The sequence below is a fragment of the Natator depressus genome, chromosome 1 (genome assembly GCF_965152275.1).
Source record: "Natator depressus isolate rNatDep1 chromosome 1, rNatDep2.hap1, whole genome shotgun sequence".
NCBI classification, from domain to species: Eukaryota; Metazoa; Chordata; order Testudines; family Cheloniidae; genus Natator; species Natator depressus.
The window spans coordinates 320,239,773-320,266,635 of NC_134234.1; the positions used below are offsets into that span (position 1 = coordinate 320,239,773).

Below are 26,863 nucleotides of genomic sequence, written 5' to 3' on the forward strand. Positions count from 1 at the left end.
AATGTATGACTAATTTTTTCTAAATGCACCATATGTTTTGTCAGTGTATATTTTGTTTCTTGCATTCCATACTCTTTCTACCTCTGTTCCTGAGCCCTTGACCTTCTGGGATTTTGTTTTATGTATTCTTCACTTTTTAAATATTTAGATTTATAATTTATTTTTCTGTTTGTTAGTATAGACAATGTTGCTAACATCCATACAATGAGGAGGAGAATAACCTAGTTCCTTGTATTCATAAATTAGGACTAATGCTAAAATTAATTTAGGATGTGAATTAAATATATGCAGCCCAAAATAATATTCAGTGGATATTGTCTTGTGATGATAGAGATAATTTAGGAATTTTTTACTCTAAAATGATGTATTGCTATTAATGTTCCACATCAAAATGTTTTTGAATGATTCTGAATGTCTATAGATGTAATTCTTGAAAAAGGTGAAAAATATCAAATGTTAAAATATAGCTATTGCGTATCAGATTTATCCATTTAGCAATTTTAATTGTATTTATTTTTGTAAAATTACCGTACCATTGTTGTGTACATATATAAAAATACATTTGTGTAATTCAGATGTTTGCATTTAATTTTGTTTCAGATTAGCATCAGTGGTGTTGATTTTATTTTGATACATTGTAAGCTGATGCAATTTTCTAATTTTCAAGTGGTCACATCTATGGCACTTTAGGTAACTTGAACTTTTCCACCTTTTCCTCTGGGCAAGATCATTCAGAAAATACTGAGGTGGACAAAGATCACAGTGGGATCCAGAGATTCTGCACGGCATCTTCTGTGACTTTGCCCCAGCTCCTTCTGACTTCTCTGGGCCTTGTTGACCATGAGAGTCTGATCACAAGTTCCGGCAGCATTGTTCTTGAACAGTTGTATATGACAGAACAGATTCTTGGAGCAGGTGAATTACATACAAAATATGTGCAAGAGATGTACTTGCTCCACTTACAGTAGAGTTCAGAGTGTGTTGGGGACCTGTTGTTCAGTTGAATAGATGAATTCCCGTAAATACTCCAATTTCAGCTCTCTTCCAGGAGAGGCTGGATAAAGATGTAAGATGTTGAGGGGATGGAGGAGTTTTAGCTATAGCAATAGAGGGGGGGAAAAAGATGGATTTTAGATGTTATGGAGACAGAAACATCAGGATTTTGATGTAGCCTGGATGCATGAGGCAAGGGAGGAGGAGGAGACCAACATGACCTCCAGGTTACGGCCTGAGTGACGGAGGATGGTGGTGGTGGTGACAAAGCTTTGGAGTAGTAGAGAGAGTTTGGGAGGGAAGATAAGGAGTTCAGCTTTGATCACATTAAGCTTAAATTAGGGCTGTCGATTAATCGCAGTTAACTCACACAATTAATTCAAATTATTCATGATTTAAAAAATTAATCGGAGTAAGAAGAACAGGAGTACCTGTGGCACCTTAGACTAACAAATTTATTAGAGCATAAGCTTTCGTGGGCTACAGTCCACTTCACTGTTGAACACTAAATACCAATTGAAATTTATTAAGTATTTTTGGATGTTTTTCTATATTTTCAAATATATTGATTTCAAATACAACACACAATACAAAGTGTACACTACTCACTTTAGATTATTTTTATTACAAATATTTGCACTGTAAAAATGATAAACAAAATAAATAGTATTTTTCAGTTCACCTCATACTGGTACTGTAGTGCAGTCTCTTTATCGTGAAAGTGCAACTTACAAATGTCTATCTTTCGTTACATAACTGCACTCAAAAACAAAACAATGCAAAACTTTAGAATCTACAAGTCCACTCAGTCCTACTTCTTGTTCAGCCAGTCACTAGGACAGACAAGTTTGGTTACATTTATGGGAGATAATGCTGCCTAATTCTTATTTATAATGTTGCCTGAAAGTGAGAACAGGCGTTAACATGGGACTTTTGTAGCAGGCATTGCAAGGTATTTACATGCCAGATATGCTAAACATTCGTAAGCCCTTTCGTGCTTCTTCATTCCAGAGGACATGCTTCCATGCTGATGACGCTCATTAAAAAAATAATGCGTTAATTATATTTGTGACTGAACTCCTTGGGGGAGAATTATATGTCTCTGGCTCTGTTTTACCCGCATTCTGCCATATATTCGTGTTATAGTATTCTCTAGTGATGACTCATCACATGTTCATTTTAAGAACACTTTCACTGCAGATTTGACACAATGCAATGAAGGTACCAATACTAGATTTCTAAAAATAGCTACAATACTAGACTCAAGGTTTAAGAATCTGAAGAGTTCCAAAATTTGAGAGGGACGAGGTGTTGAGCATGCTTTCAGAAGCCTTAAAAGAGTAACATTCCGATGTGGAAACTACCGTACCAAAACCACCAAAAAAGAAAATCAACCTTCTGCTGGTGGCACCTGACTCAGAGGATGAAAATGAACATGCATCGGTTCGCAGTGCTTTGGATTGTTATCAAGCAGAACCTGTTATCAGCATGGATACATGTCTTCTGGAATGGTGGTTGAAGCATGAAGGGACATATGAATCTTTAGCGCATCTGGCATGTAAATATCTTGTGACGTGGGCTACAACCATGCCATGAAAACATCTGTTCTCACTCTCAGGTGACATTTTGAACAAGACGCAGGCAGCATTATCTCGTGCAAGTGTAAACAAACTTGTTTGTCTGCGTGGTTGGCTGAACAAGAAATAGGACTGAGTGGACTTGTAGGCTCTAAAGTTTTACATTGTTTTATTTTTGAATGCAGTTATTTTTTGTACATAATTCTACATTTGTAAGTTCAACTTTCATGATAAAGAGATTGCACTACAGTACTTGAAAATACTATTTCTTTTGTTTTTTACAGTGCAACTATTTGTAGTCAGAAATAAATATAAAGTGAGAACTGTACACTTGGTATTCTGTGTTGTAATTAAAATCAATATATTTTAAAATGTAGAAAACATCAAAAAATGTTTAAAGGGTATTCTATTGTTTAACAGTGCGATTAATTGCCATTCATTTTTTAATCGCTTGACAATCCTAATTAAAATTTTCTGTAGAGATCTGGGAGGAGAAGTGGTATTGTATGAAGAGAAGTCAGGCGCGCATGTGTGGATGGAGAGATTTACAAGCTATTAATTTAGAAATGGTAGTTGAAATTGTGTGAGTGAATGACACCACCCCTGAAAACTGTAGAGCAGAAAAAAGAGGGGGCAAAAAAAAAAAGCACCTTTACTTTCTCTACTAGTCATTGTTATAGATGGAGTTGGCAGAGCTGGATATAGATAAGGTTGCCTAACGTTTTCCATTATAAGAACCTGTTTTCAGTTGCTTATAGCTTTGCCAAACGATAGGTTTTTGGGGCAAAATTTCCTATGCTGGATGTCTACCTTAGGCATAGTTTTTTTGGAAATTTTTTCAGCTAATATGGCTCAGCCATTTGTAGGAATGAGATTAGAGAAAAATAAATTGATTTGTCTTGTTAAAAAAAAATCTTTAAACTGTTTCGCGAAGTTCTAATACCTCCCTGCTGGGGAAAAAGGGCTTGACATTTGGCACTGTGTGGGGAGGAGAGAGTGGCTGTGCTGGTGTCAGGGGTGCTATTTTTGTTCTTTGCATGAAAATTAATCTAAATTGGGCAAACCTATGAGGAAAAAAAAGTTACATGTGGTCAGTAAATGATTTTCAATGTTGATAGCTAAATTCTCTGAAGATGCCATTTGCACTGATCATGCTCCATCCTGGGGTGCAGAGACTTTTTTCCTACAGTTGCTCCTCCTGGCTGCCGGAGACTGCTGTGATGCTGACACTAGAATTGAGAACACAGAGACAGGTTTTTCTGTGCTCTGTTACAGTCCTCCCTCCCTCTTGTCCCTGGAGCCCAGGTAGTATGGAGGAGGAAGTGGAGATAACCTGACTTGTATATGAAGGGAGGGAGAAGTGAGAAGGAGGGTTGTATTGCAGATGCCAGAGTCTGGGGAGGAGTGAAGGGGTGAGGATGTGGGGGCGAGAGTGGGACAGAAGCCAGCGGGAGGGAAGGGGTTGGATGGTATATAGGAGAAGGGGCAGGAGTCAGGTATGTGGGGGTACAATGTGCAGAGGAGAAGGGAGGTCAGGAACAGGAGCTAGGGTGGGGTGGAGAGGAATTAGAGGTATGAGGAGAGAGATACAGGGGGCAAAGGAGCATCAGGGTCTGTAATTGCTATAGCACACTCCTTTCCGATACTTGGAATTGAACCCAAGAGTCTTGAGTCTCAACATTCCTCTGCTGTAAATAAATAGCTGTAAAAACCAGCAGCAAAATGTATGCCTCCTTCCCTCTTAGTTGTTGGTGCATAGAGAGGGTGACAGTCTACTGCTGCTACCAATTACACCATTATCTCAAGTGGTAGTGTGTCTGTCCTGTGGATCTAGCAGTCCAAACCCTGCTGATGACCCAAGTTGGTTCCACAAGAGAGAATTTCTGGGTCTGGGTTTCTTTTTTAAAAAAAATTAGAAAATTACATAAAAAAATACATTCAAAGAGCATTAGTGTTGTAAAGTCAAGCATTCATAATCCTAGGCTTGACAAGCTTGTCAACTGTCTGCCTATTTGACCACAGCAAAATATTGTCAGGTAGTGCAAGAAGAATGCCCTGATGTAGGTGGCAGCCCAGCTCTTTGATTGGATCATGGTGCCATTATTTCCATTTTTTTAGAACATCATTTTACATTTTTCTAAGTTAAAATAATACAATTAAGTAACTTGGCTTTTGTAATTAAGCATAAATGTCTGTCTTAGGCTAAGCCTGTTGGAAACCATATAGTCTTAATCTTTTTTGTTAGTGTTACTTTTCTGATAAATTAGTGCTTTCAAGTATTTGACCATTTTTATGTTGATTTTGACAGTATTTGACTGGCCAGTTGATCTGGGGTAGTGGAACCAGGGAGGGGTGGGGCTAGTGCAACCACAATGTATATATTATGGGGGGTGATCTATTTTCACCCCAACAATATATCCTCTCTACCTGGGGAGGGTGTGAGACAAGACAGTCTTCCCTCTCTAGGCATGCCCCCTCGGAGCTGGGGAGGCAGTGGCTGAGCAGAGCCATGTCATTTTGGGCACTAGGGGCAGAAGTAGGTTGTTTCCCCTCAGGGCAGGAGCTGCTGCTAATTGTGTAAAAGCAGCAACTGGGGCAGGGAGCTGGATGCATGGCTGTTCTGGGTGCCCGGCGTTGCGATGCTTTGCTGCTATAATTGTCCTGGGCATTCCACTTTCTCAGCCTACTGTACGTCTCCAAGGTCAAGGGAAGACCCTACCCAGAGCCCGGGGCACTGCCTTAGCTTCCTCTGCATCCTGGGCTCCTTGCTGCATACCTCCAGCCCCAAATAGTAGCCCCTGCCCCCCATTCATAGTGAGTTTCCATCACCTCTGAATTAGCCAATTATTTTTGTACTGTCCCTTATCTGTCAAATAGATAGCTTCTTAAACGTCTCCATTTTATGGAAGCACTTACATGTCTCTAATCACTTCCATTGTGCAAAACGGAGGGTTTTTTTTTTACTACTTAAACATTAAAAGCTCCTTTTTGATACTTGGCAAAAAGTGTGGTCTAACTAGCTAGCTAGATCGTAATATAAATAAACTTTAGCTTGAATATTTATTACTTTTCTTTAAACTTGCCATCCCTGCCCTTATCCCTTGTAGTTGGAGAAAGTATACATCTTTAAAACTGTTTTGAAGGTTGTTAGAATAGCAGGACTTCCATATTCCACCCTGGAAGAGACTACCTTTCAGAAATGGGTAAATCCCTATAAACATTAATGATGGTTTTTGCTATATAAATGCAAGTGATTATTGGGATGTATTTTTATGATCTTTATAGATTTAATGGAAAATGTTAAATTGACTGTCACAAAGTATCTGGCCCTTTAAGAGGGAGCTGGGGCCAGTACTCCTGGACTGATCACCTGAGTGATTAAAAGAAAGGCACCTGGGCTTCAGAAGGGTCTTAAGAGCCTCCTACGAGAGGAAAAATGGCCCGGGTCAGGAGCAGTGCGGGAGTGCTGCTGGAGCCAGCCCATGACCAGCTGGCGGAGCTGGGGCTGAGCTTATGAGAGGTGAAGTCTAGTATGCCTTCAGAAAGGAGCAGCTTGAAAGTTTAGAGATTACAGACCAAGGATCGGGAGCCAGGGTAATCCTGTGACTCTAAAGGGCGATGGGTGAAGCAGCCGGAGAGTGTGAGATTTGATGTTTAACCGGGGACAATTGAAGACAGGCCTCAGAAGGGAGAAGCTGTGTCTGGTGGGAGACTGGAAAGAGATACTGTGTTTAGAAACTGGAAAGCAGCCAGACCCAGGATATGTGCACCCAGCAAGAGGCAGGATAGAGAAAGATTGTCTTTAAGTTATTGTAAGCTAGTCCCCAAGAAGGGGTGCTATGGTATGACTCAGGCCTTGGTTGTGTATTGAGGAGCTCTGAGGGGGATGGGAAACTGGGGCAGGAGCTGCAGAAATGCCTGAGACTAGTGGCAGGTGCTGCAACATATGTGGCATGTGTGCTCACAAAGTGTTTCTTTTAAAAAACATAAAATGACCACGAAATGTGATATTTCATTTTTTTCCATTGTTATTTTTTAACTCTGAGCATTTTGGCTGCTATTGAGAGCTTTCCATTCTCTCGTCAAGGACTCTACAGTACTGACTTGACAACTCTACTTTAATTATTGTGAATTCTAATTATTGTGAAAGCACTTGGAGCTCTGGATGGTTGCATATATATATAACTGTTATAAATCTAGATAAAAATACAGCTGCTGTTGCTCAACCTCAGCATCCAGGTGTGTGTGTGTGTGTGTGTGTGAGAATTGCTCCCTCCTAATACTGTATGGGGAAGACAGAATTCTGTAACCTTTCATGTTTAGGAGTAACAGCCATGTTAGTCTGTATTCGCAAAAAGAAAAGGAGTACTTGTGGCACCTTAGAGACTAACCAATTTATTTGAGCATAAGCTTTCGTGAGCTACAGATCTAAAAAGATCTTCTACACTTTCCACAGTATGCATCCAATGAAGTGAGCTGCAGCTCACGAAAGCTTATGCTCAAATAAATTGGTTAGTCTCTAAGGTGCCACAAGTACTCCTTTTCTTCTTTCATGTTTAGTTGTACTGCTGAATGATTGGTTTCAGAGTGGTAGCCGTGTTAGTCCGTATCAGCAAAAACGAGGAAGAGTCCTTGTGGCACCTTAGAGAGACTAAGGTGCCACAAGGACTCCTCCTCGTTTTTGGTGAATGATAGAGGCTTATAAAGCAGAGCATTTGCATGTGTGTTGGCTGTAGAATGAGCTCAACTGAGCAAAAACTTCCTGACATTTGAAAGTCTAGGATGTTTGTTTTACACTGATTTCATTTAAGCATGTTGTGTGTTTGAACAAGATTTGTGTAAGTTTCTCAATGCTTGGAACTTTCTAAAGTAAATCTTCCACAGACTACAAAGCAAGTGCAAATTCTTTGTTTAGCAATGTACTGAAATATTTCAAGTACCTTAACATGTTTTGGGTATAGTGATCATGAAAATTGTTTAAGGAATTACATTGTCTGTCATACCTGCTATTTTGCAATAAGAAAAATAGCACTCTTCCTAGTCCCCTACATAAACAAAAATCAGCTTTAATAATTACTATTAGAGACCCCACCCAACAAGTGGTTGCAAGAGGAATTGCCAACATTTAAAAAAAAAATTAAAGTATTTGTTTCAAGTTGGGAACTACTTAGGTGTATCTGACTCAGTCCTGAATGGGAAGCTGCCTCCTCCAGTTTTCTGCTTAGGATAAGCATAAATGATCATATATACTAAGGTAGTCAATTATTTTTTGTCAAGGGCCAAATTTCTTGGTGTAGTCAAGGTCCAGACTCCAGAGAAAATAATAAAATGATAATAAGTAAATAAAAATATTTTGGGGTCTGTTCAAAGGCATCTGGTGGTCCAGATTTGGCCCATGGTCCATGTATTAACTACTCCTGTTATATACCTTCTAATAGCTCTAGCAGCAAAGATTCCTCTAGCCATGGTCAGAAGACACAAGGGACTTATGATCTTTAATGACCACATCTGTCCCAGATTACCCCAGATTGTGATGCACTTACTTGCATGAGGAGTGTGTTACCAAGTAGTCTCATTGACTTCAGTGAGCCGACTTGTGGTGTAAGGTACTACTCAACATAAGTAAGGGTATCACAATCTGGTGCAGTTATAACCAAGTCCTATAGGCGTCTTTTTCTCTGTCATTTCTTTATATAATTTGCTTTGGAGTAAAGTTTATCCAGGAGATATGCTGATTTCAAATAAAAGTTCAGTGATCAGCCATGGTAACTAGGAATGTTTCTACATATATCTGTCAATGACAAATGCATACTGTACCTTTCTTCAGGCAACAAAATAAAATTTGTTGATGGCAATGATTTTTTTCTGTGAATGATAACTAGAAGTAATTAAAACTGTCAGTCCGGTCGAGACTTAAATTCTAATCTAGGAGCTCATTCATCTCCATTTGTTAGCAGTGATATTCTTACATTGTATTCTCAGAATCGAAACAGTAGCATGTTTGTAACCAATACTGTGTATAGAGTACTATCTCCTCACATGATTTAATATTTCATTTTAATATGTTCAGTATTCTCAGTAAGTTATTGTGTCTCTCTCTCTCACTCCCCCTATCCCCCCAGTGATGTATCTTTGGAGTGATGATACTTTATTCTGTTGCTCAAGCAGACTATGATGCCTGAGCTGTTTATACATGTGCCATAAACAGACACGTGAGGAATTGAATAAGTAATAAAATCTAATGATAAATGCATAAAAGCAAGGAAATTGAACTAAGCTATTGGAAAAAGAAAAGGAGTACTTGTAGCACCTTAGAGACTAACAAATTTATTTGAGCATAAGTACTCCTGTTCTTTTTGCGGACACAGACTAACATGGCTGCTACTCTGAAACCTAAGCTATTGGAGTGTCTCAACTTCAGCCTTTAGTTTATCAAAACAATCTGTAGCCTAGACTGATGTATGTGCTGTAATACAAAAACATACCTAAGTTTAGACTATACTAAGCTTCGTTATGTATCATCATACAGTTTTAATGTAGTGCTATGCATATTTAAACTGGGCTATCTGTATGTTTAAAATATCTCAAACACTTTTCTTAAAGGTTTCAGAGTAGCAGCCATGTTAGTCTGTATCTGCAAAAAGAACAGGAGTACTTGTGGCACCTTAGAGACTAACCAATTTATTTGAGCATGAGCTTTCGTGGACTACAGCCCACTTCATTGGATGCATAGAATGGAACATATAGTAAGAAGATATATCTCTCACACACACACACACACACACTGGAAGTTGACATACAAACTGTAAGAGGCTATTATCAACAGGAGAAAAAAACTTTTGTAGTGATAATCAATTCTTAAAAATATTCTAAGTTAAATGGAAATATGCTACCTTCAGTGTTGACTTCTGTGTGAAGAACACCATACACACCTACAGATTTGTAGACAATGAGAGCATATGAAGTACTACAATCAACTGTTTCCTCCCTACTTCCTTTCACCCACTGGTCCCATACCTTGCTTAGGATTTAGAGGTCAGTAACTAATGTTTAATACACACATTGACTACTCTCCCTTTTGGAGCTGGGAAGTCTTTCACTGAGTATGAATCTCTCATTGCACAGAATTACTTCCCTACAATTGTTCAGTCTCCAAAAACTAGTTTCCAGAGAGATTTTTTACTCCGGGAGATCAGTGTTGAGGGATGTCTGTGGCCAAATCCCACTTTCACAGGAAGTCATGGCAAAACTCCTATTGCCTTCAATGAGGGTAGCATTTGAATGAGTGAAAGATTTAATCATAAAGGAAAAGTAACCTTCAAGGCATCCAACAACTCCCCCCCCATTCGCCCCCCCCAGGTAGACTCTAAGTTTATATACCGTAACTAGGGGGTGTGTGTGTGTGTGTGATTTTTAAATGGACTGCTTTCAGCATTCTTTTTGTTTGCAGTTTTCAAGTAGTAACACTTGTGCATGCAGTTGATTGTCATTTGTGTGCAAATGTTTGTTAGTGCTTGAAAAGCACACATGCAAAGTTATTTATGTGACAAAGGACACTGCATTTTCAAAAGCGGGTCAGGATGTCTTGAGGAAAAGTGCTTTGGAAAATTGGGATGCCTGCCCCATATGGCTTCTCTATGGTAATCCATACTTATAACTACAGTACAGTTTTCCAGTAACCCATTTAAAGAAAGCCAAGCTAAGAAACCACATACATACATCTGGCTTCAGGATAACTATGCATATGTTCACAACATGCCAACTTTGTCCTCCAGTTTTCGTGTTGTATGCTTTCAGGAGAGATTGTAGCTTACATACTTATTCTGCCATAGCACTGGTAGCCTCTTTGAAATGGCCCATACTGAGGGGCAACTGTATGTAAGACGAATTAAAGTCCCCTGTACTAAAACTAATATATTTGATCTATATGCAGAAGGAATGGGAGGAAATTTTGCCCTTATTATTATTATTATTATTTATTATTTATTATTTACTATTTTATTTTAAAACTTGATGTGGATGGGCTGGAAATAGTCTCCACTAAAGACACATTTTATGTGAAATAGCCTTCAAGCTATCTTGTAAAAATGTTAACCCTTTTGTTTGCTGTACACATCTAATGTATAAAACATTTATTGTTGGAAACTGGTTTGGTTGGCAGTGTGAAAAATATGACAGCAGCCTAACTGTATTAAAATGCTTGTAGACTCCCTGAGCATAATCCCTTCTTTTCCATAATCAAAGTATTCCCATAATTAGAAATATATCTTGGCTACTATAGGATACTGTAACAGGGTATTTCCTGATGGTCTTTAAGTGTATCTGTATATAAGAACTCGATGGGTCTAGGGACTAGCAATATTTTTCAGAATAAAGTTTATACACTTAAGAAATGTGATAACAATAAGGCTGGGCTGATACTATTAACTTAGTATAGTTAATACAAATCTAGAGTCCAGTTTTAATAATCTTGAAAATTTAAAGTAAAGCAGCTGTTACAGTATATTTGGTGGGAGGAATAAAGGTTGGTGTTATCATAGAAGTCAGATAAATGTTATATTTCAGGTCCAGAATAATCACATTTTTCATTTGTGTGGAATATAGAATAATTTACTCATAGAAATATAGGTCTGGAAGGGACTTTGAGAGGTCATCTAGTCCAGCCCCCAGCACTAATGCAGGACCAAGAATACCTAGACCATCCCTGACAGGTATTTGTCTAACCAGTTCTTAAAAACCTCTAATGATGGAGATTCCACACTCTCCCTTGGTAAGCTATTCCAATACTTATTTTCTAGCTGTAAGGATCGTTATTTCCTAATTTCTAATGTAAATCTCCTTTGGTGCAGATTAAGCCCATTATTACTTGTCCTACCTTCAGTGGACATGGAGCACAATTGATCATCATTCTCTTTATAACAGCCCTTAACATATTTGAAGACTAATATCAGGTCCCCCCTCAGTCGTCTTTTCTCAAGACTAAACATGCCCAGATTTTTAACCTTTCCACAGAGATGAGGTTTTTAAATTTTTTTTTCCATTTTTGTTGTCCTCCTCTGGACTCTCTCCAATTAGCCCACATCTTTCCTAAAGTGTGGCTTCCAGAACGGGCCAGAATTCTCCAGTGGTGAGGCCTCCAGTCAAAGTAGAATGGGACAATGTCTTACAAATGACACTCCTGTTATTAAACCCCAGAATATTAGCCTTTTTTTGCAGCTCTATTACACTGTTGACTCATACTCAGTTTGTGATCCACCATAACCCCCAGATTCTTTTCAGCAATACTACTGCCTGCGCAGTTAGTCTCTGTTTGTACCTTTTTTTTCTTCCTAAGTTTAGTAGTTGGTGCTTGTCATTATTGAATTACATCTTTTTGATTTCAGACAAATTCTCCAATTTGTCAAGGTCGTTTTGAACTCTAATCCTGTCCTCCAAAGTCCTTGCAACCCCTCCCAGCTTAGTGTCAGATGCAGATTTTATAAGCATACTCTCCACTCCCTTACCCAAGTCATGAATGAAAATATTGAATAATATCAGACCCAGCACAGATCACTGTGGGCCCTCACTAGATACACCCTCTCAGTTTGACAGCGAACCATTGATAATTGTTTGAATATGGTCTTTCAACCAGTTCTACAGCTACCTTATCGACTTTATAGTAACTTCATCTAAACCACAAGTACTCCTTTTCTTTTTGCACATTTCCCTAGTTTGCTACAAGAATACTATGTGCGACTGTAAAAAGCCTTACTAAAATCAGGATATATCTCATCTACCACTCTCACCTCCCATCCTCTCGGAGCTTACAAATTGGTTGTTTAATAATTTGTTCCAGTATCTTTCCAGATATTGACGTTAGGCTCACTGGACTATAATTTCCCAAGCCCTCTTTTTTCCCCCTTTTTAAAAGAAAGGTATAGTTCTCTGGGACCTCACCCATTACTATTCTTCCTTTCTTTCTTTCACATTGGGAATAGTATACTCTAGATTCAGAAATTTTGTCCTTGCCTATCTGGAACATTAAGACATGGTATGTATTTACTCTCTGAATTTAGTAATCTGTCTACTTATTTGGCCTCCACCATAATATCTGAGCACTAACAGTGCTTTAGTGTAAATAAATAAATAATTCAGCCTGAGCGGAAAAGTAAGGTCACACCCTTCCACTTCATTTTTCCTTCTGACAAACTCAGTGGTGTACAGGCAACGTGACGTGTGTGTGTGTGTGTGTGTATTTCCAGCTCATATATGGTGCCTGTTTACTCTAGGCCCTCAGCGGTACTGTGTGTGGCAAATTGCTTGTATGATTATGATGGGTCCCGCGCTTCCTCTTCTGGGGAGGGTTCAGGGCACAGTTTCCTGTCCCTGAACTAGGGTATCTACTGTCCCACTAGTAATCCAGAGAAGGATAGTGGAGAGGGAGGGACCCGGGCCCACCCTCTACTCCGGGTCCCAGCCCAGAGGCCCTAGGGATAGTGATAAACCACTTGAACTAGTGCTTCCTTCCCCGGGGCTACTTCCCTCTCCTGTTCCTCAGCTTGTGAGGCTTCCTGCCCTCTCTCTCTCTCTCTGCACAAGCCGGGTGTCTCTTTAGCTAGCATCTTGGTCTTCTAGCCAGCCACGGCACTTCTCCAAACTCTCCTCTACTTCAACTCCTCCAAACTGCACTCCTGCTCCAACTCCTTCTCCTGGCTGATTGAAACAGGTGGTTTTTATCAGGTGACTAGCTTCAGGTGCTCTAATTGGCTTCAGGTGCTTTTAATTAATCTATAGAAACCTTTCTTCCCTCTACAGGGAATAAGGCTCCTCCTCATCCTGGGACTTACATATCTCTCCTATATCACTCTCCTGCTGCCCTCTGGCCATGCTGTATCACATGTGCATAATTTAAAAATGTGTGAATTTAATTATCCAAATTTAAAAAATGATAGTAAAGCTCCGAAACGTTTTCTAATGTGTCAAAAGATAATAAAAATCTGCCCATCTCTGAGTAAATAGCCTAGAAATGTATCAAACACTGGCTTTCTTGGCTCAAAGAGGGAACTGAATTTTCTGGAGCATGCCCTTCTTCCAGATGTACATATATAGAGGTCATTGGCTCCGACAGCCCAGTTGACATCAACTGGCAGGATAAAGTAAGAGGAGAGGTACTTTCTAAAATACCCCGGAACTAAGCCTTACAGGGCTTCATATGTCAAAATCCAACATTCTGAATTGCATAAACTGGATATAGAAATTTAGGTACAGTACATTGTGGTTGTACCATACTGAAAAACTCTTATGACTCAGCATATCATAACCTATTGTTTGGCGTGCTGACTGGGTGGTAATTACTTTCTCTAAGAAACATCTTCTGTAAATCAACATTATGGTCCATTAACTACTGTGTTCAAAGTCTCCTGTGGATAGGTCCATTTCCCCTTTTCTTCTGACCCATCTTATTAGTGATTTCATTTGCATCACTTATTAGTGATCTCATTTACATTTAGTTGCATGGGAGGAGGAAATGGCTGTATGCAATGAGCCAGGGGTTGGGGTGGGTGAGATGGACTTTTTGCTGAGAGAGATGAGCAAAGGAGAGTGAAGTTGTGGGATCTGATAATTGAGAATACAGAAGTGAGTGAGCTAAACAGCTTTAATAATTAAAATTGTGCAGTGAAATACTTTAAATACACTATTCAGGGTAGTCATGATGATATCTATAGATACAGACTTCCCGGTTATTCCTTGATTATCATACACATTGTGAAGAGAGTGGTCACTTTGGATGGGCTATTACCAGCAAGAGAGTGAGTTTGTCTGTGGGGGGGCGGAGGGTGAGAAAACCTGGATTTGTGCTGGAAATGGCCCAACTTGATGATCACTTTAGATAAGCTATTACCAGCAGGAGAGTAGGGTGGGAGGAGGTATTGTTTCATGGTGTCTGTGTATATAATGTCTTCTGCAATTTCCACAGTATGCATCCGATGAAGTGAGCTGTAGCTCACGAAAGCTCATGCTCAAATAAATTGGTTAGTCTCTAAGGTGCCACAAGTATTCCTTTTCTTTTTGCGAATACAGACTAACACGGCTGTTACTCTGAAAGAAGAAATTCAGCATTTTATATTAGTTAGATACTACTCTTGTATCTGAACACTGTCTTCTGAGAACATCCTTGTTTGCCAATAACTTGATGTAAAGAAGATATAAAGATATTTTCCATCATCTCAAAACAACAGAGACGAAACTAGGGTCCAATGTTCAGAACATACGTAAACAGTTCTCTGAATTCTGTGAATGTTGGCTCCATAGGAGGAGGACCTGTTCGTGGTTAAGGTAATTTGGTTGTGGCATCGCAACCCTCCAACACCTACAGCAAACTTGCTTTGAGAAAGAAGGGAAATCTGGTCCTTTACATTTTTACTGTGTTGGTTCTGCACTATGTAAACTTAGCACATCTCCCCCACCTATGCCAGGATTCCATAGGGATGGTGTAATTGTGTCTATAGCTTCAAAGTGGAAACATTCTTAAATGGTAAGAGGGACATTTTCCTGCCTCTTTCAAATCCTTCCCCTTCCTTCAAAATTAATATTCTGCTGCTCATAGAGTGAGAGTGGTGAACTTTGAGCTTCATGGTCCCACTTTTCTATCTGCTGACTGCTTCAGGCTACAGGTTCTTTTAAATTTCTTTAGATATATGCATGGCTCCCTTCCTCTGCATTAGAATGTCTGTCATTCCCATGGGCAAGACTGCCATATATGGCAATCAATTTGGGAGGATTCTGTGACTGAGCAGCTAGGAATGAGTCTCCTTTGGGTAGCTATGTAATGCCAGGAGTGGTTGCACATGGCCACCACACAAAGAGAAAAGCCCTCTCAGAATCTTGAGCAAACTCTGTGACTAGTGACCTTTACAAAAATGCCTTTGAGGCCCAACCCTGCTCCTGCTGAAGTCAAAGTGGGCATGTATACACTGCATCTGGGAGCAAGCCTGGGTCCTTAGACTCTTGTTAATGGGGCACATTCTAGCACTTGAAAAATAGCTATGTAGATGTTGCGGTTTGGGCTGGAGCTCGGGATCTGTAGTCAGGGGACAGGCTTGAGAGTGCGAGCCACAACCTCTGTACAGCTATTTTTAGAGCCCAGCTAGCACAAATCTGTGGACCTAGGCTGGGAGGCTCATTTCCAGATGCAGTGTAGATGTGCCCTGGGGTGATATCAATGGGAGAGGAATTGGTCCCAAAACTTCAGTGGGCCAACAGCTGCAGAGACAAATGTGGGTTGCATAGGGTCCATAGAAAATTGCTAATCTGTTGTTTTGTAACTTTGTTTTTAGTTGCCAATTCCATATTCCATAATATTGCTGTGGAGATTTTGGTTTTATTTGTAACTTTATATGTTGTCAAAAATATATTGTAAAAGAAATTGCTGATAACTGTCAGAGCTCAATAGTGACGTGAGACACTGAAGAAACAGAATTAATCACCACTACTTGAATGTTTAAAACTCTAAAAGTTGCCTTTTAGAACTGTATCCAGTTGATGTAAATTAATATTAATCTCTTGTACAGAGTCTTGGCTAATGCACCAGTTGAATGAATAACTAAATAGAAAGAAATGCAGTTTTAATTCCAGTGAACATGCTGTTTTTATTGGTTGCTTGTAAAGTTGGCAGCAATGTTTCTTCAGGGTAGTTTTATTGGTTACTGACTTAGTGAAATGCTTAAAGTGGTTTGAAACAAGTATAAATTTAGTTGTTAATTGTAATTTGAAAGAAGTGTGAATTTATTTGTTATGGTTTGGTCTATTTTTGAATTTTACTGCCAGCAGAATAATGAAGGACATCGTCAAAAGATAAACCAAATATTAAATATTCTCACCTAAGTGTATGGCTAGCAGGCCTCATTGACAGGCAGTCATGCACTCATCAGAGATCAGAACCAGTCTGAATCTGATCACAGGTCACAGATTCAGTTCCTAATGCTCACTCACCCATCGTGTGGCCAGGTATTCTGTCTCTACAGTGGGAGCAGACAGCTACCGTTTCTCACTCTGGGCAGAAAAAATTATTTGTAACAAAAGCTTTCCCCACCTCCTTTTTAACTGGATTTGTGACTAGCAATGCACTCTCTCATCCTTCCAGAATATAGTCTCTTTGGGCAACTTCAGTTTTGCTTGAAGAAGCAGTCTGTTGCTTGTTAGGTCTCCTTTCACAATAGGGAGGACAAAATGGTAACCAAACAGGTTAGGATGAAGAACAAAGCTCCCTGCTGTCACTGCAAACTTGCTGACAAGGCAGGGGAAGGTTCAAAATGCCCTGTAGCAAACCATGTTCCAGACTCTCCGGCACAGCCAGGGCTCCAGTCCACCATCAGCAGAGCATGTTGGCTCATTCTTGATGAAGCCTGTGGCTGTTGGACTCAACTGAAACCATTCCATTATCACTGCCACTGCCAAATGTTGCTCCCCTGGTAAACACGTGCATTCCAGGTCTCTCTGGAGTGGCGAAAGATGTGTGTTACGCTGCAGCCACAGAATTAGCAGCAACTCCTCTGAGGTACTGAAAATGAGTCTTTTTGGCAATAGGAATGGAGAATGCTGTTCATCAGCTGGTATCACTCCATGCCCCTGTCAGCAGCTTCAGAACTCTCACTGAAATGTCACATTTGAGTTCTTCTCTCTCCTTCATCTCCTTATCTTGAAGCATCTCAGCAAATATATTAGAATGATATCATTCAGTATGGAAACACTGATACTAATTTTGTCTATTTCCATGGCAGATTATCTGACTTCAGTCATTCTCGCCTATACTTTTCTCTAAATGCCCATCTGATATATGTTCAGATTTTTTTCATAAGAACTGTCATTACCAGTATCAGGATCCTTTTGGTTTATACACAGCCTTTAGTGTCTTCACAAAAATGGTGGCTGATCCATTACAAATTTCACGGAGAAGGGAATTCACCTTTTCCCATATTTGGCTGACATTCTGGTAGAGATCTCCATCCCCAGAGGTACTTATTTTTACCACCTCAGTTGTGATATTCACATTAAGGGTGCACGGATTCATAAAAATCTTAGAAAAAAGCAGTCTATTTTTATTTAAAATGTGAGCTATCTGTATATTCAAGTGTAAGCAAAATAAGGACAAATCATTCTATAGGAGAACAGGTTTGAGAACCAGCAACTGAATGACCATAATTCTTCCAAATTAGTCAGAAGTCATTTTGTTGCTTCTGCAGTTGTTGGGAACTGGGGTGTCTTATTTGGGCATAGCTCAGTGGGCAAAACTATGCATGAGCCCTCTTTGTTTTTTCCTGCTTCACATTTGACATCATTCCCAAAGTCTATGACTGGGATTGTTGATGTATGCCCACAAAAGCTAAGTTTTCTTTATGTTGGTGACCTTTGATGCAAGGCATTTATTTTTGTCAGGCACACTGAGATTCTGATGACTGATGCCAGTCTGCTCAAATGGGGGGCATGTTGGAGGAAGATGGTGGTACAAGGAGTTTAGTCTCCACAGGAAGAATAATGTGTACAGCTCTGGTACAATCTAACTTGGTGTACTCTTGCCTTTTGTTAAGCTTTCAAAATAGTTCTAAGGTTGCCTACCTTAGCGACTGAAGGGGAGAGCCATAATGATTTTCTTCATTAGCAAGCAATGTTGCTGTTCAGTTGGGCAGAGGCTGAGATTAACTCTTTGATGATGGTAATGGTCTCAAGTTGCAGTGAGGGAGGTTTAGGTTGGATTTTAGGAAAAACTTTTTCACTAGGAGCGTGGTGAAGCACTGGAATGGGTTACCTAGGGAGGTGGTGGAATCTCCTTCCTTAGAGGTTTTTAAGGTCAGGCTTGGGATGATTTAGTTGAGGATTGGTCCTGCTTTGAGCAGGGGGTTGGACTAGATGACCTCCTGAGGTCCCTTCCAACCCTGATGTTCTATGATTCTATGATCCACCTAAATGGAATCTGAGTCATGAGTGGTTCAATTCAAGAACCACTAAATCCAAGAGAGTGAGTTCTGAACTGTTTTTTTCCAGAATGACTCTTCCCAGTTTGGCCTTCCCAGGTGGCTCTCCTTGCAACATCAGAAAAATTAAAGTTCATCTGTATGACTTGAAAGGTCCAGATCCAGGAATTTTGGCTATAGTTGCCCCATCCCATTAATGGAAAGATAACCTGCTTTATGCATTCCCTGTGACACCCCGCTCTGACAATTCCCTAGAAAATCCCAAAAGACAGGTCCCTTCTGATTCTGTTAACTCCAAATTTAGCCTCATCATCCTTGGGTAGAGCACAATAGTAAAACTAATCAGAGACCTCCCACAGCATCTAGGAAAAAGGCACTGGGATTCATCCTTCACCAAAATCCAGCATCACTGAAATTGTCTGCTTGGCTTTCAAAAGGCAAACCTTCAAAAAGTTGACCAGTTGTGGAAAATGTTACTGCTACTTTTGTCTTCCAAAAACCATTCTCCTAACTATGCTATTGAGTGGAGGCATTTTCTGGTATGGGGATAGGCAGCTGGAACTTTCAAAGTGTAAACTATCAGAAATTTTGTAGTTCTTATCAGATCCCATAGCTCGATGCTGGGTTCAAAATGGTATTCCACAGGTGCTTCTTTATTACCTGGAAACACTCACCAACCTCACCTTTTGGCTTCAAATGTCTCCAGCTGATTTGGTAAATGTAGTTTCCTGTATTCACCCTAGATGTGAGATCTTTTACATGAACTTTGAATCTGGCTTTATAAATGAATTATTTGAGACTCCTCAAGGAGTTTCCATCATTATTCTGCCAATTAAAGTTGTTTTCCTTGTGGCACGTAAGTTTGTACAAAAGATATCTGAAGTAGGACTTTTTTCCATTGGGGAAAGAGTATCGCATCTTTCGTCAAGATAAATTAGTTCTGTGTAGAACTCCAGAGTTCATATCCAATCAAATTTATGTTTTTTTCACAAAACAGGGCAATGTTCTTTCCTCCTTTTCTCCAAACTCTGCTCATCTGAAAGAAAATCTTGGCATTCATTTGATATAAAGTGGGCTATCGGAATTTATCTTCATGGAACCAAACCAACTACAAAAGTTTACTATAGCCTCATGGATCAAAGATCATATAGTACAAGCCTATAGGGGTAAAAAGAGTTCTTGTTCTGTTCAGTCAAATCAAAATCCTGGTTAGAAAAAGTAAGGACATCTGCAGAGGAAATTATGTTAAGCAACCACTTGGAAGAACATATTCAAAACATCAGGTTGACAAACTAGCATCCTCAGATGTTCCTTTTCAGAAGAAAGCCTTACAAACTGGATGGTAAATACAATTTTTTCTTCGTGTATATACTGCAGCATTTTTATTTACTCTTGGATATATTTGTTGATAGGTCCTTATGCTTGAATTATTTTGTTTTTACCTTTTTGAGCTTTGTGCATTGCTCCTTACTTCCCAATTGTGTAGATTGTCAGCCATGTAGTCATCAGACAGAGAAAAAATTTGTACTCACCCGTTAATTTATTTTCTCAAATGATCTGAATGGCTATCAGTCCATCCCTTCCCTCTTTTTGGAGACTGTTCTTCAAACTGAATTTCCTGGACCACTTTTGCCTCCAATCTCAGGCAAGTGCATGAAGTCCCTTCAGTGAATCATAGATTTTTAGGGCCAGGATGGACTATTATGAGCATCTAGTCTGGCCAGTGAGGATTACTAGCCTTGCATATTATTACAGTAAAGAAGTTAAGTGAAAAGAAAGGAACAATCTCTTTTCTCTCCTTTTGCAATACTTTATTAACACAGACATTTTAAAAGATTGCAGTTAATGTTAAAAACCACTTTAGACTGATAGGTCTCAATCTGATGTAACTTGTAATTTTTATTTTTTTTTGAATCTGCAAAGTTCATTAATTGTAATGGTGTGTGTCTTTAATGTGCAGAACAAATGTCTCAGAGAGGCTCAGCATGATACAGCAGATAGAGCATAGGATTGGGAGATCTGGAACCTCATCTTGGTTTAACCAGAGACTTGGACCTCTGAGAAAATCAGTTAATGCTCAATTTCCCCATTTGTAAAAATAGTGAGAGTGGTACCTCTCCTCTTAATAAAGTGCTTTGATATCTAAAGATGAACATCACTAGAAAGTGCTAAGTATTATTGATTATTTAGTAATGCCAGTGCCTACTATTCCTGAGCAATTTTACAAAACACTGCATTTTGCATAATGGAGAAAAATTGCTAGGGAAAAAGATTTTCCTTTTCCCTTCATCCATCAGAGTGCTGCTTTAAAATTATGGAAAAAATACCCTGGCAGTATCATTTGAATGACTTGCTTTCCTCACTTTACCAGTTTAAAATGGTATAGATGATCAAATTCTGTAAATATTTACATATTCAAAGAGCTGGGGAAAAATTTATGTTGCAAAGCAGAATTTGGGTAGACTCATATATTGACATTTGTAATACATTTTTTAAGTGAAATGTTTCTTTAGGTAATCTTAGGTATTCATTCTATAATAAGAATATATAAAAGGTTCTAGGATGCCCCTGCTATCTTTCTGATCGCCGGAAAGAGGTTTTTTTGCCAGTCAAGGCAGATTTTCAAGAAACAACGGTTCAAAAAGACTACAAGCAGAGAAAACTCTTTAACAAAGAACAGGAAATTTCTCTTTGACCATAGACTATGGGCATCTAATTTTATTTTTGGAAATAAGGACTCTGGATTGTGGGTTCTGTCCTTTATCTGTGGTTGCAAAGGAGTCTCTTCAGCTTTTGAATAGAGAAACTTTGTGATTTGAAATATTCTGTGCAGCTGTAGGTCACATTTTAAATCACCTGAAAAGATTTTTTCCCCTAATTTATTTTCCTTGAAGATCCACAGCTAGGACCCTTATTTTTTTTAAAGGGGGGAGAGGAGAAGGTGTGGGAGAAAGAATGGCACATATGTGATGCTAGCCTTTCGGTTTACAGTCTTTATGAAACCTTTGATGCAAAGCGGTGAATTATTACAGAAAAGAATCCTTAATTATTAGTATCTAAATTAGTATTTTTCACTTTAAGCTGATACCATTAACAAAGTTGCTTCTTTATGTCATTCATGGAAGAACCTTTATCTATTAGTGTAATTTCCAAGAATAAGTAAACAAACAAAAAGCCCTTATATTTAGTGTGCGTGTGGGGAGCTAACATACTGCTTTTTCTAGCAGAATATCAGCTATTCTAGTTGTATGTCTAGGCTGATATATTGATAAGGGTGACATCTATGAATGAGTCATGTGGATGATGAAACTTTTCACATCATTTTATGTTTTGGTGTTTTTAATTATTCTGTTTTATAGCCACTGTATCATGCCTTGGGTAGGCTAGATCAGTATTTGCTCTACAGTTGCACTTTGTAGTTTATATTCTATTCACAAGCTGAGCCTACGAGGCTACACTTTGAACTAACCAGGGCCTTTTTCCCCCAATATGGAGAAGTTTATTTTTATTCATTTAAAGAATACTCCTTATAGTACAGCTGCTGCTTGTACAAATCCTCTTCCCTCATTTGATGGATGGGTTAAGTAATCTGGCAGCTTGTGTAGAGCTCTACAGAGTGTGAAGGAAGGGAACTTCTGCAGCCCTTTTCACCCAAGAATGGCTGACATGCTTTCTGTTTCTACCTATTCAAACCAGAAATTTTAATTTTTTAAAGAAATGGAGAGAAGAGAAGCACAACACAAAGATCACAGTTAGGAGGTGATGCAGAGAGGTGTCTCCAAGGCCTTGTGTACATGGGGAAATTGACTGGCATAACTGTTGTGATGATTTATTCAGCTGTAGCTATTTTGGTCAATTTCCCTGTGTAGACAAACCCCTGAAAGGACTGAGAGCAGCAAAGCAGCAGTCCCAATCCCAGGGAGCTTTTTTGCTGACCTCAATCGCAAAGGAATTGATCACTGAAGAACTAGTGGCAGCCTTAACATCTTAGCTTTCCATTCAGTTTTGAAACTTTGAGCTGTAGAAGTTTCTTGCCAAGCCCATTAACAGAGTCATGGACCCAAGAGTGGCAATTAAGATTGGACAGCGTACATCCAGAGAACAACAATTACAGGCAAATTATTATCTCTTCTGCTCTTGACGCCAACATTTAAAAATTAAATTAAATTAAAAAATCTGGAAGCAGGGATGAATACATTGTTTTATGATATGGTGATGTAGTGGACTATCAAACTAGACATTTGATAGCACTTCGGCACGTTTAGGTAAGGGCACCAAATAGTAAGACCTCAACTATTTTTACCCTTGGTATCACTTCCTGATGTATTCTTTCTGTATGCCTCAGTGCCCTCACCCCATTTTTGTTTTTATCTTCTTTTTCTCTGCATTTTCTCTCCTTTTTCCTTTTTGTCTCCACTCTTTTCTCCTATTTTTAAGGAATTTCAATGGAACACATCTGTTTACCTCATTTTTTTCAGATGACTGATGTGTGAGAGAGAGAGATGTATATTTATATATTATGTGATCATAAGCATTCATTATGTTACTATGGAAAATACTGTAGTTGACTCACAGGATTGTGAGGCTTAAAAAGACATTTTACCTAATTTAAAAAAAAATAATTTTTTTAAAATCTCAGTTTCTGATAGAGCACTCTTTCAGTAGTTTAATGATCGATTGATCTAGTGTCCCTGTGAAAAAATAAGGACTTCTTCCTCCCTTGTTGATGTTTCTAAGGGCCTGTTCAGGAAGGGAGAAACTGGATAATAGATTATGGGAGGGGACAATTACTGAAATTGACTATGTACAAAGTGCTGTCAAATGTACAGTTTAAACAAATTGAAAATATATTTTTCTTCACTGACTTTCCAGTTATCAGAGGTGTTACTGTAACTACAGTAGGTGCATGGCACAATTTTCAGACAGCAATGGGGTTATCAAATTCACTACATCTGTTACATTACTGTTTATGAACACTTTGAGATACCAAGATGAAACATGCTAGATCAGTGTGAAGTGTTAGAAAATGTCAGTGTTTTAAGGGACAGTATGTCCTTAGTGATGCAATTTAGGCGTTGTAAATTTGATTGTATATAAATCATGGTAAATAAAATATTCAATGAAAGGGAAAACACAAGTGCTAAATTCCTTAGATCTCTTTTATTGAGGAGGCCGGATAGATCAAGGCACAATATGTTTCAGGCTTCACTTCACAGTTCTGCCAACACAAATCCAATCTGAGCTATGGCACAGCTGCTATTTCTGCCAGTCCTCCTCTCTCTCCTGATGGAGGCTGATCATCTTTCTTTGTTTTTCTGCATCCTCTTAAACTGAGGGCTATTTAATGATTCACTTGCAGTTAATAAATTAGCAGTGTCCAGTTAAGGGTCATTCTTACAGTCCTCTACAATGGTAAAGAATTTTTCTTCGATAAAGTGTCAGAATCAATAAATGAGGAAAATAAATGGAAAACTGAAGGTGACTTGCAATAGATAGAAATGCATAGAGAAAACTGGATGTTCTTACAACAATTGTGCTATTCTTTTTATCTCTGTAACACAGTTACTCCTCCTCCGCCCCCCACACAACAGATTTGTAATGAAAGAATAGAATCTTGTGCAGGCTGCAACTCCCAGAAGTAAAACCCACAGTACTAGAGTTCCATCTGTGTAGCCTGTTTCCCTTCAGAGAGAGTTCATTTAGTTTTTCCGTGGTTAAATTGGTCTAAAATACTACCCTTGAAAATTTGTTACAATTATTCTATGAAGGGGAGTTATTGTAATTTTGAGGTTTGTGTTCTATATTTTGGAGTAAATTACAATAAATACAATTTAATGTAATTTTTAATAATTACAATTTTATGTAAATATAACCCTCACCACCACCTCACACGCCGTTATGCTACATCCTACGGACTGCTTTGGACTTAACCTTTCTCTTTATAGCCTTATCTCTTCTTAGTAGGTTCAGTAGTCCTGATCGATGCTTCATAGGATCCCTTTTCTCTTTCTCGTCATTCTTTTCCTTTATTGGAATATCATTTGGTTGTTGCTAGAATTAAAGTTGAGAGGTCATTTTCATTCTAATCACCTTTCAGTCCCTTATTACTTTCTGGAGAAAATACCTTTTGTATTGCGTAGTACATGCTCATTGTTTACAGAATTTTCAGATGTTTTTGTGGTTAGACATCTCAAAAGGAACTGTTTGCCATGTACATCGTCCTTAGTAAGCACTACAGGCCTTTGTCTTGCTTGAGGAAATGGAGGTTCAAAATAAAGTTGGAAAGGTAAGAAAGTAGCACAACATGTTGGATTTTTTTTCTTCCAACCAGCGTACTAAGATGTGTTGTTTCAGTATTTTGACATTTAAATTTATTCGAATATATTCAAATATGAGCTTGGTGTTGCTGAAACCAAGACTTGACGAAAGGCCCAACCCTGCAAAGACCTGTGCATGTGAGTGACTTTATTTCTTGTAGTATTCATACTAGAGTCAATGAGACTACACCAGTCAGTAAAATTATGTGTACGTGTTTGCAGGGTTGGCCCTCAGAATCTTATAAGAACTTAACATACTCTCTACAGAATGAAGAAATTGTAATTGGTGTAGGCACTACATCGGGGTAATCAATTATTTTTTGTCAAGGTCCAAATTTCTTTGTCAAGGAATAGTCAAGGTCCAAACTACAGAGAAAACAATAATGATAATAAGTAAATAAAAAATTTCATGGTCAATTCAAAAGTGTCTGTCTGGTGGTCTGGATTTGGTCCGTGGTCCGTCTATTGACTGACTACCCCATGTACTACATAATAACAACTCCCCTAAACTTCCATCTTTTTACCTCTGCAGTAGTTTATATAATTTTAAAGATACATCTCAAGAAGAGAGCTGATTTAGAATTATAACCTAGGGTGAATAAATTATGTGAAGCAATGGCTGGATGTTTGAAAAAGAATGACAATATATGTTATTAACTGAATAATCAGAGTTTATGTTGGCTTAATAGCTGCTAAATAGCTCCACTGCATTTTGAATTCAATGTTCCCTAGTTCAGTTTCTTACTGGAATGGATTCCTTTCAAAGAAGCATAATCCTGCATTTGATGTTTTTCTAACTTCATTGCTTTTCTGAATTTTGCACTGTCCATATCGAGCTTTGCAATTTCTGTATATTTTTGCCAGAGTGTACTTATGCACTAGTCTATCTTATTTTAAATGTAACATTTACACATTGATAAATTTAGAGTCGGTAGAAAACAGAATAGATACAGGTGCCATTGCTGTACAAAATGGTGAGAACTTGATGCCAACATGAGTTACAACATGAGCTGTAGATTATTTAGTTTCACTGTGAAGTGGTGCAGTATTAAATAATGAGATGCTTCTATATGCATGATTCCTTTTTTCTCTCTTTTTTTCATATTCTTTGGTATATTTTGTAAACATTTAAAAATATTAATTTTTTCCCCTTCAAAAAACATAAAGGTAAGTTTATATGAACGGAGTTCCCTGGATCATTCATGTTGATTTTCAATAAGTCTTTGAACACTGGGGAAGTTCCAAAAGATGGGAAAAAAGCTAAAGTGCCAATATTTAAAAAAGGTAAATAGGATGACCTGGCTGATTATAAGCCTGTCAGTGAGACATCGATCCCAAGTGAAAATAAGGTATGGAAATCAATGTTTTATGTGTACCAATATAGAGGCAATTGTGCAGATGTGCACCAGCAGCCGAAACAAAAAAGCTAGATATGATATATATATTTTTAAAAAGTTACCATAGGGATAATTACTCCAGCCAGGACAGGTTAGGCATTTTAGAACTCTCTACTCAAAGAATTAAATTTAAGTATAAGAGAGAAATAAAAATTATGAAATGCAAAGACCAGTAAAAAATAAAATAAAATAGCATTTTGAAAGAATAAAATGACAGAGAATATATGTTCTTTGCAGGAAGTATGAAGAAGTAACAACAACAACAATAATACAAGTATGTGTTGGGAGGTGCGTGTGAAAGACTGCGTGGGTATGTGTGAGACATAGACTCTGTGTGTGTGTGTGTGTGTGAGAGAGAGACACAGAGTGTGTGTGTGTGTGTGTGTGTGTGTGTGTGAGAGAGAGAGAGAGAGAGAAACGGTATGTGACAGTGTATGTGAGAGAGAGACAGACACGCATGCGCGCACACACACACACACAGGTTTGTCTCTTGCAGGCCGCCGCAGCCCCGGAGCTGAGGCTGGGGGAGAGAGGCATGTCTCTGGTCCCTGCTGTAGCCCCGGCTGAAGAAGTGCTTCTCTCCCGTCCCTGCCGCAGCCCCGGCTGGAGCTGGGGCCAGGGGAGAGAGG

General features: G+C 38.8%; 1 protein-coding gene across 1 annotated transcript in view; it reads left to right on the forward strand.

Annotated features, from left to right (window-relative positions):
- Positions 1–26,863, forward strand: part of COG5 (component of oligomeric golgi complex 5) — a 304,028-nt gene that overhangs the window by 63,017 nt on the left and 214,148 nt on the right. The window lies entirely within an intron of this gene.